General features: G+C 36.6%; 1 pseudogene; it reads left to right on the top strand.

Moving 5' to 3' along the window:
• Nucleotides 1-4,696, top strand: LOC127098140 (uncharacterized; annotated as a pseudogene).
• The last annotated feature ends 6,990 nt before the right edge of the window (nucleotides 4,697-11,686 follow it).

Raw genomic sequence — 11,686 nt, 5'->3', positions numbered from 1 at the left:
CAAGGTCAATCATGTTACCGGATAGGAAGCATGTTACCAATGCCAGGTCAAAATCCACGATTTGCACAACTATATGTTTATGACACTGAGAATGAAATTGAAAACAGAATGCATGGATTCAGGTTAGATATCTATTATTTTCCAAACTATAAATTTATTTATTTAAGAAACTTGCAATAAACTATTTCAACTCTTTTCATTATAGGTCAAAAAGTGGAGTTGATGTTAATATTGTGAGAAAACTATCTGAAATGTTATATGAACATAATGTTCATGCACAATCATTTCGCATGGCAAGGGACAGACTTTGTGAAGAAGGTGTTTCTGATTTAAAACTTCGTTTAATATCTGAACGAAGAAATGATGGAAGGATATATAATCAACCAACTGTATCCGAAGTAGCTGCTTTAATTGTTGGAGATGTCTACACTGCAGAAAAAAGAGACATTATAGTGCAAAAACAATGTGGCGAACTTCAAAGGATAGATGAGTATCATACCAGTTATTTAGGATATCAGTACCCATTATTATTTCCATATGGTGAGGATGGATATAGACCTAATGTGAGGCACCGTGATAAAGGGACAAATATTCGCCACTTCACAGACATAACACAGTCCGAATAGAACAATAAAGATATTCCTTGGGAAGAAGCAACAAAGCGAAATCGACTTACAATAAGAGAGTGGTTGGCCTTTAGAATTCAATCAAGATCTAGTGAAGCACAAACATTGTTGCGATCAAGGAGACTTTATCAACAATTTTTGGTAGATGGTTTTACAATGATGGAATCAGAAAGACTTAGGTGGCTTCGAAAGAATCAGTCAAAACTGAGGGTTGGCAAGTATCACAATTTGAATGAATATAATTCAAATGGAGAAACGCACGGGTCAAACACAGGTAAGAGGGTTGTGCTACCTTCTTCATACGTTGGTAGTCGTAGATATATGGATCAACTATACTTTGACGGAATGGTAATATGCAACTATGTCGGATTTCCAGATCTTTTCATTACATTCACATGTAACCCCAACTGGCCTGAAATTCAGCGTTTGCTTGGTTCTATTCATCTAAAAGCATCAGATCGTCCTGACATCATTTCAAGAGTCTTTAAAATGAAATTTGATGAGCTTTTGTCTGATCTCACAAAGAAAAGTCTATTGGGGAAAGTTCTTGCATGTGAGTAACTTATTCCATATTCAATTAATCGTATTGTTATTTTCAAATTTATCATTCGTGTGCTGACTATTGTATATATTTTATATATTTATTTTTATAGATATGTATACAATTGAGTTTCAAAAGAGAGGATTACCACATGCTCACATCTTATCTTTCCTCCATCCATCTAACAAATATCCAACTCCAAGTGATATTGATCGCATTATTTCAGCTGGAATACCTGACCAAGATACCAATGAAGAGTTGTATAATTTGGTTAAAACTCACATGATTCATGGCCCGTGTGGATTTGCAAATCGATCTTCACCGTGCATGAAAGATGGAAAATGTTCTAAATATTTTCCAAAACAGTTTCAGCCCAAAACAATTGTTGATCAAGATGGGTTTCCGGTATATAGAAGAAGAGACAATGGACATACAGTTCTTAAGAATGGAATTCAAGTCGATAACCGGAATGTTGTTCCATACAATGCAAAGTTGTTGACAAAGTACCAAGCTCACATAAACATGGAATGGTGCAATCAAAGTACATCGATTAAGTACTTATTCAAGTACATCAACAAAGGTTACGACAGAATCACCGCTGCCATTGTACCGAATGATGATGGAACTTCCAACCAGCCGCAGAATATTGATGAGATCAAACAATATATTGATTGTAGGTACGTTTCTAATATATCACTTGAAATATGATGTCATGCAATTTATCTATTTCAACTAAAAGTGTGCAATTTTTCTTTACATGCATGGTGTAGAAAATTTTATATGTACACTGTTTTGACTATATGTGTTATAATAAAATTTATATATTCTGTCTACAATAATCATTCTATTAATTTTAAATCCATTGCCTTTCATTATATTATTTGTAGGTACGTTTCTCCGAGTGAAGCATCTTGGAGGATATTCTCCTTTCCAATCCATGGTAGAAAACTAGCTGTTGAGAGACTGTACTTTCATTGTGAAGGTCAAAATTCGGTATATTACACTGATTTTGATCGTATCAATACAGTTCTGGAAAAACCAAGTGTAACTGAATCGATGTTTACATCATGGTTTGAAGCAAATTGCAAGTATCCTGAAGCACAAAATTTAACTTACAGCAAATTTGTTTCAAAATTTGTTTATGTTAAGAAAAAAAGAGAATGGAAACCCCGTCAAAAAGGTTACACAATTGGTAGGCTTATATGGGTTCCTCCAACAACTGGCGAATTGTACTATCTTAGATTGATGCTCACACATGTCAAAGGCCCCCGCAGTTATAATGATATAAAAACAGTGAATAACGTAAAATATGATACTTTCCGGGATGCCTGTTTTGCTATGGGTTTTATCGGTGATGATAGAGAATTCATTGCAGCTATTAAAAAGGCAAATCATTGGGGTTCAGGTCAATATTTGAGATTACTATTTGTTCACATGTTATTATCAGGCAGCATTAACAGGCCAAGACAGGTATGGAGTAAAACATGTCATCTCTTAGCTGATGGAATACTATATGCTCAACAGCGAATTGCAAACAATAGAGGTATTATTTTTCCTATATTGTGAATTTTTATTATATTTATTTGTTTGATTCTTAAAAGTAAATTTGTTTTATAGTTTACACTTATAATTACTATTGTATAAAGGTTTGAGGTTGTCGGATGAAGAGATAATGAATTTAACATTAATTGAGATTGAACGAAATCTTCAAAGGAAGAGCCGAAGTCTAAAGGAATTTGCTGGAATGCCTTATCCAAGTGGATATGTGGTTGAGAAGTTGGGAAATAAGCTCATATACGAAGAGCGGAGTTACAATCCAGCCGAACAATTGCAAGAATACAATAATTTGTTCTTAAATCTTACAGGTAAATATGTTAAATGTTTGTAAGTTTTGTCATAATTTTATAAAGTTAACTTTTAAAGTATGATTTTATCTTACAATTTTTTTTAATGTATAATTAATTTATTCACTGCATGTTTGCTATGTATTTTTTTTAAATTAGATGAGCAAAGAGGTGTATTCAAGCGAATAATGGAAGCAGTAAACAATCAACAAGGAGGCGTATTTTTTTTGTATGGATACGGTGGCACAGGGAAAACCTACATGTGGAGAACTCTAGCTTCCTACATAAGATCAAAGAAATAAATTTGTTTAACTGTTGCTTCATCGGGCATAGCTTCACTACTACTTCCAGGAGGTCGAACGACTCATTCAATGTTCAAGATTCCAATACCTACAATGGAGTCTTCTACATGTAATATCGACAAAGGTAGTGATCGTGCAGAGCTACTAAAAATGGCAAAGTTGATAATTTGGGATGAAGCTCCAATGGCACACAGATTTTGTTTTGAAGCGTTTGATAAAACCCTTAAAGACATAATGGGGCGTTCCAATTGTTCTGACAAATTATTCGGAGGGAAAGTAATTGTATTTGGTGGAGATTTTCGGCAAATATTACCAGTTGTACCAAGGGGCAGCCGTTCAGATATAATACATTCTACAATAAATTCATCATACATCTGGGATCATTGTGTTGTGCTGAAGCTTACAAAGAACATGCGACTCCAACAAGCCGGCAATACTTCAAGTACATCTGAATTAGAATTGTTTTCTAATTGGATATTAAAAGTTGGCGATGGGAAATTGGAAGAACCTAACGATGGTTACACGGATATTCCTATTCCAAATGATTTCTTAATTTCTAACTATGATGATCCACTAGAAGCCATTGTTAGTGAAACATATCCGAATTTTCTTAACAATTACAAGAATCCAGAATTTTTGCAATCAAGAGCTATATTGGCAGGAACAATTGAAACGGTTGACATCATAAATCAATACGTTTTGGGATTCATACCAGGTATGCGTTATCCATTGTAAACATATTTTCATATATTTATATGTACTAACATAGATTTATAATAATAAAATTTCAAAAAATTTCCCAAAGGTGAAGAAAAGGAATATTTAAGTTCAGATTCTGTAGACACTTTTGACGGTGAAGGAAATGAAGCTTTTGATGTTTTGACCCCGGAATTTTTGAATACACTTACAACTTCCGGTCTACCTAACCACAAGATTAAATTGAAGATTGGGACCCCTATTATGTTGCTTCGAAACATTGATCAACTTGAAGGTCTCTGCAATGGAACAAGGCTTATAGTTACAAGATTGACAAACCATGTTATCGAGGCAAAGATTATATCTGGAAAGAATATTGGAGGGGTTATCTATATTCCAAGAATGGATATGACTCCAACACAATCTCCGTGGCCATTCAAAATGACTAGAAGGCAATTTCCCATAACTATATGTTATGCTATGACAATTAACAAATCTCAAGGTCAGTCATTGGATTATGTTGGATTGTATTTGCCTAGAAGTGTATTTAGTCATGATCAACTATATGTTGCAATATCAAGGGTCAAAAGCAAAAAAGGGCTTAAGATATTAATCCATGACAAGGATAACCATCCATTGAATTCTACAACAAACGTCGTGTTCAAAGAAGTTTTTGAAAATTTATAGAACGTAAGTTTTTCATTAGTTATATTATATCAACAAATGTCGTTGTTTATTATTAGAATTTTATTGAATGAGTTGTATAAAATATACATTATGTTTTAACATTTATTTATATGGATGTAATTGTTTTTTACAGGGTAATGAATCATCACTTCCTAAAAGGTTGCGGGCAGGTTTTGTATAAACCTAGTTTTTTAAGGACCAAAGAATTGTACAGAGTTAAATCATTTTTGTTGCTGGACTTATTTCTCACAATTTTAACTAAAATTGTTAATAATGTTTTACTTTATTATGTCCCAAACTGGAAAAAATTATTTGTGGAAATTTTTTGAACCCATTTATTGATCATTTAACATCCATTACATTAAAAAAAAACTCTTATGCAATAAAATTGTGTAGATATATATATATATATATATATATATATATATATATATATATATATATATATATATATATATATATATAAACAAAAAAATATATTATATTTTAATTTTTTTAAAATAAATTATTGCACTTGCGCGACCCGTGCGAACGCACGGGTCCTTTACTAGTTAACTTAAAAAGAAAAAAATTAGTAGTTATCATAGAGGAGTTTTAGAGAAGAAAATATTTAGGCTAAGATAGTGATTTGTAACAAAACTTTCGGATGATTAATTTCTTCAAATCAACTACGCTATCAAGTATCAACTATCCAAATGATTATCTTTTTGATTATCACATTGATTCTGCTTTATCATACAAATTGTAACAAAGCTTTCTAAAACTGTGCTAAATATTATTTTAATTGCATTTCTTCTTTCAATTTTTTTCATCAACTAATTGAAGATTTCCTCTTTATTCAGACAAAAAGAACATTCACATGGTAGAAAACCCGAATTTTTTTTTAAAATAACCATGATTTTGAAATTAAATACGATAATAACCGGGTTTTCAAAATATTTTCCAAAATAACCATGTTTTTTAAGGGATGCGCCGGAGGAGTGGGCGCATCCCTTAAAAATTTCAGGAGCCTTAAAGGCAGGCGCCAAAGGGGCAGGCGCCTTAGTTAGAGCCCCCTTAAGGGAGGCGCCCCTAGGGTTGGCGCCCTTGTGTGCCCTTAAGGGAGGCGCCCCTAGGGTTGGCGCCTTAGCCTCCCACTAAGGGAGGCGCCCCTAAGGCTGGCGCCTGTGTGTGCCCTTTTAATTTTTTTTTAATTTTTTTTTAATTATAATTATTTATAGTATATTTTTTTTTTTAATATTTCATATTAATTATTTAATACGTAATAAATAAAAATAAAAATAAAATGACTTCATTAAATATATAAAAAATGATTACATTAGAATGACCAAAACCCTAATGACCCGCCCGATTATAACGTCCCCCGGTTCCACATCCCGGTGCGTTAGGTTGTCTCCGAGGTCTCCCACGATTTTCTTGAGGTGTTTGTGGTCTTTGGGTGCTGACCTGATCGAGTGATGGCTGGTTGGAAGGTCCGGCAGAGGTTCCGGCGGTATTCGAAAGATGTGTCATCATTTGCTCCCAATACCCGGAGGGGCTGTGGCCAACGGCGCTTCCGTAATGGAGTTCGGTGCCCATGTCATCGTAGTTAGGGCGTTGGGGTTGGGTGGATTGGGTGAATTGGGGACGGTATAGTTGCCCAAATTGGGTCATTGAGTCGTTTTGAAAACGAAGCAATGGTTCTTGGGGCGTACTATAGTTAAACAGTGGTTGGGTGTTAAATGGTGGGGGGCTAGGATGACGTGACCCATATGAATCATCGGTGGTATAGACGGTTGTGGTTGCGGGGTTTGGTTCTTGGTTTTGTGTTTGGGTGGGTGGTATGAAGGGATTGCGACGTTGGATGGTTCGTTGTTGGGTGGTTGGCATGAACGGGTTGCGATGTTGGGTGTTTGGTTGGTTTGAGTATGTGGTCGGTTGATGTTGTGTGGTTGGTTGTTGGGTTTGGGTGGGTTCACATTGGTGTTGGGTGGGGAATTGTTGTGGGACGTACGATGACGAAGCAAGTTGGCGCGGATCCATCAAATACCGAGGCTCAGATACGAATTGCTGAGTTGTTACAGACCTAAACCATGCCATATATTGTTGAGTCGGTCTTACACCTTGGATGACTGGTTCGTTGAGGATGTGTTGTCGTCGATTTCTCCATTGACGACACATGTCTTTTGCAAAGTCTCTCCAGTCCGAAAAATCCCACTGTGCATCGACCCTTTTTTGATGCCAAATTCCCAAACATGTGGGAGACTCTGGGATATGTTGTACCATTCCGAACTGCAGTTTGACCCTGTCACTTTGGTGCATTTCAACTATAGTGAATCGGATAATTGGAGTCTTCGCTGTCCAAACTGCAGCATCGTCATGGTTCACATCATGATCCAGACCCAGATATGGCCTCCATACAAACTGGAAAAAAATAAGAAATCGTTAGATGAGAAATAATTTAAGAACTATTTTAAGATTAACTATAGTTTGGTAGGAGTATTACATCGTCATGTCCAATGTGATCCAATAGATTTCGATAGACTACAATAGCGTGTTTCGGACACCTATTGTAGTTCATTCCCCTTACTGACCACCTAAGATAAAAAAAAAAGGAGTGAAAAATATTATTTACTGTTAATTTAAATAATAGATATAATTAACAAAATGGTAAATAGTAAAGTGGTAGACTTACTTGGTTGCAAAGGGGAACGCGAATGGACGTTCATTTTCTGGGGCGAGCGACGGCATCCTAGACCACCCCCAAGCTTGAAGCAAATAAGCACATGAAAAAAAAGTACAGGTATTCTTTTTTGCATTTTTACACAATGCACTATATAGATGGGCCAACACAGCTGAACCCCAACTATAAGTGTTTACCTTATTGATGTTGCGTAATAAAGGTAAATACATTATATTCACAGAATTACCTGTACTTTCTGGAAACAAAAAATTACTAAATAAAATCATAATATAACACCGAGTTTTTATTATCTTCTCATACTCGGTTGAATCTTCAGACAGTACTATACTGTTATAATATTGTCTAAGGTATTTTAAATTTATACCTTGCCCCCTTGCTTGACTGGATGTGTCTCCCTCAGGTTCGTCGTCTAACAAAGGGGCACCCAGTAATTCATTGCATATGTCGTTGACATGGTTAACTTTCCCATTGACTGCCAATCCATCTATACGAAGGCCCAACAGCATGTACACGTCCTCAAGTGTGACGGTACACTCACCAATCGGAAGGTGAAATGTGTGGGTCTCGGGTCTCCACCTCTCCAACAAAGCTAGGATGAACTTGTAGTCCACCGAGTACGAAACACTGTTTAGGAGATTTCCAAATCCACATCCTCTAATATATGGTTCTATTAAAGGATCGTGGGGTACATATTCATGTACACGACATCTAAACCGCTTCGGATCCTAATAACAAAAAAACAAAAATACAATTAGTAGAAGAAATACATTCTAAAGAAATATGTACAACATGTAATCCATAAATAGAAACTAAAAAGAAAGAGATTTGTTTGAAAGGTATAACACAAAGAACACAGAGATATTACAAGTAATCCATAAATAGTAACTAAAAGAGAGAGATAACATACAAATGTCGAGATATTCTCGATTGTGCCTCTGTGTTCATCGCCCATAGTTAACAAAGACATGATTCGATTTTGCAAAGCTTAAGTTTGTTAGATGAAAGAAATGTGGTAGAAGGAAAGAGTGTGATGAAGATGGTTTGATAATGTTGATATGAGAGGGTATTTATAGATGAATAAATGAGTAGGTTTAGAAACTATAATGAATTACTATTGGTTGCATGCAACGGCATAAGAGGTTAAAAACCTAGTGAATGACAAAAGAGGAAAAATCAATGACACAAAGTGAAAGGGAATCTAGCATAACATGTGTGAATGACAAAACTAGCATAAGGGAATCTAGTAGGCGCATGTGAAGAAATCACATGCAATAGGAGGAGGAGCCTTTCCTAATGGCGCCTACATGTGATTTTTCACATGCAAGGAGGTGGCGCCCTTCCTCTAGGCGCCTAAGTGTAAGCCTTAGGAAGAGGCGCCCAAACCATTGGCGCCTATGCATTATTTAAGGAAGAGGCGCCCAAACCATTGGCGCCTATGTTTTTGCCAAGGGAATGGGCGCCTATGTTTAGTGTTAGGTCACTGAATAAATTAGGGCACAGAGATTCCTGATTCCCTCTGTATTGAGTATTCTTTTCACTCTTCCGTCTTCAATCTTTTCACTCTTCCCTCTTTATGTTCAGTCTTTCCTTTGCGTGCAAGTATAGTCAAGTCTGTACAGACTATTATGAATTTATTAATGCATTGGCCAAGTATTTATATTTTGCGGTTGAACAAGATTTACAAATCAGTTAGTTCAATTCCATTCAACACAATGTCTTCCACACAACAATATATGATCAGTGCACATGTTGACGGTGAAATATTTGATCATCAGTTGTTCGGTTTTTGTTTTCGAGACACACAAGTGACTCGTTTTACAATAAATCGGCGATCAAATTTTTCACACCTAAAACAAAGAATAGAAAAGAAGTTGCAGTCCAATAATGTCGGTCAGATCATCTATAAAAATCCAGTTTGTTTTGCAGATAACCAGGTAAAATTCTATCAAAGGAAGATTCGAGATGATGATGATGTTCAACATATGTTTGGCAGTCACGAACAATCCGGTTATAACGATATAGAGTTGTATATATTACCACATCAACAACAGGAGTCCCAGTACATTAATCAGTCACAAGTGTTTTCTGAGACTGATGATGAACAAGTTAAGGTGAATGTTCCAGACGATGAAGAAGAGGAACCTGAGATCATCGTTGATTCGATGGTGAACGCTGAAGAGGAAGAGGAGGCAATACCAGTAGGTCATGTATATTGCCCACCCCAACACATGACAAGGTTAAATTTGGGTTCGGATGAACCTTCGGGAGATGTATGGTACAATCCTTACGTGCAAATGCAAGGATCTCTGAAACAAGGAGACACATTTCGCACAAAAGAGGAATGTGTAAAAGCCATAAAAAAATTCCACATGGAACTAGCAGCAGATTTCAGAGTTGACAGAACTGACGCATTGAGGTATAAAATTTATTGTCCGAATGAGCACTGTCTTTTTAAGTTGTCAGCTTCGTACAGGAAGAGGAAGGAGTCTTGGGAGATTGGATCAATGGGTCCAAATCACACATGCATCCTGACCAACCCAATGCAGGATCATCGCAAATTAAGCTCCCAACTAATATGCGATGAAATATTGTCTGTCATTGCCGATAATCCGTCTTTAAAGGTGAGTACAATAATCTCGCATATTAGGGCAGAGTACAACTACACACCATCATATAGGAAGGCATGGATAGCTAGAACAAAAGCTGTTGAAAAAGTGTTTGGCAATTGGGAGGAATCTTACAAACAACTTCCAAAATACATGTTCGCTCTAAAACACTATGCTCCCGGTACAATTTTCAAGATGGAAACATTGCCCGCATATACACCAAATGGTACATGTGCTGTTGGAAATAGAATATTTCACCGTCTATTTTGGGCGTATCAACCGTGTATCACAGGTTTTTCTTTCTGTAAACCAATTATACAAATTGATGGTACATGGTTGTATGGAAAATACAAAGGAACGTTATTGATGGCAGTGGCACAAGATGGGAACAGCAATATTTTTCCGATCGCCTTTGCCTTAGTTGAAGGGGAGACAGCTGAGGGATGGAGTTTTTTCCTAAGAAATCTCCGATTGCACGTAGCACCTCAACCTAACTTGTGTTTGATCTCTGATAGACACCCCTCAATCATCAGTGCATATAATAACATTGACAATGGCTGGCAAAATCCTCTTTCTACGCATGTGTTTTGTATTAGACATATTGCTCAGAATTTCATGCGAGAAATCAAAGATAAGACGTTGCGTAAGAAGGTTGTCAATGCAGGTTACGCATTGACGGAACCTTCTTTCAAACACTACCGCGACGAAATAAGATTGTCGAACGAAGATGCGGTTCGGTGGATTGATAGTATTCCGTTGGAGAAGTGGACTAGGGCATACAACGACGGACAACGTTGGGGCCACATGACAACAAATCTTGTGGAATCAATGAACTCTGTCTTCAAAGGAATTCGTAACCTACCAATAACCGCTTTGGTCCAAGCTACATATTTCAGGCTTGGGGCGTTGTTTGAAACCAGACGATCAAAATGGAGTTCCGTGTTGCAATCTGAACAATTGTTTAGTGATGCTTCAATGAAATTCATCAAACATGAAGCTGCCAAAGCAAACACACACGTGGTTACGGTATTTGACCGAACAAAAGGTTGGTTTAGTGTTGCCGAGTCCATGGATCACAATGAGGGCATGCCAATGGGACAGTACAGAGTTGAATTAGATAGAGGTTGGTGCGACTGCGGAAGGTTCCAAGCCTTCCGTACCCCCTGCTCCCATGTCATAGCGGCGTGCTCAAAGGTTCGAAGAGATCCATCCTACTTGCTATCTGAAGTTTACAAAGTCGCCAGCCTTTCAAATGTTTATAAAATTAGTTTTTCAGTAGTGGCAAAAGAGGATTATTGGCCAGAATATCAAGGGGACATCATCTGGCACAACGAAGTTATGCGAAGGAAGAAAAAGGGTCGCCCTAACAGCACCCGAATTCGAACCGAAATGGATACGGAGAACAAAATGGTTAGACTATGTAGTTCATGCCGTCAACCAGGTCACAATCGTAATAACTGTCCTAGTGTTAGAACTAGCACAACCAGATAAATTCAGATGTACGTCTATTGCTATATATGGAAACTTAAATTTATTTCAAAGTACCTCTGTTGCAATATATGGAAAATTAATTTTACTTCATAGTAGACGAAAAGACAGTTGTTCATAAAAAATAACACAAACAATTAAAACAACTAGAATACAAAAACTATGCGATTACAACCATCAAAACAATTTTGAACATGTATTGCATCATCCTAC

The sequence above is a fragment of the Lathyrus oleraceus genome, chromosome 6, assembly GCF_024323335.1.
Source record: "Lathyrus oleraceus cultivar Zhongwan6 chromosome 6, CAAS_Psat_ZW6_1.0, whole genome shotgun sequence".
NCBI classification, from domain to species: Eukaryota; Viridiplantae; Streptophyta; class Magnoliopsida; order Fabales; family Fabaceae; genus Lathyrus; species Lathyrus oleraceus.
Note: the sequence above shows the minus strand (reverse complement) of the source record. Positions and strands in the feature narration are given on the sequence as shown.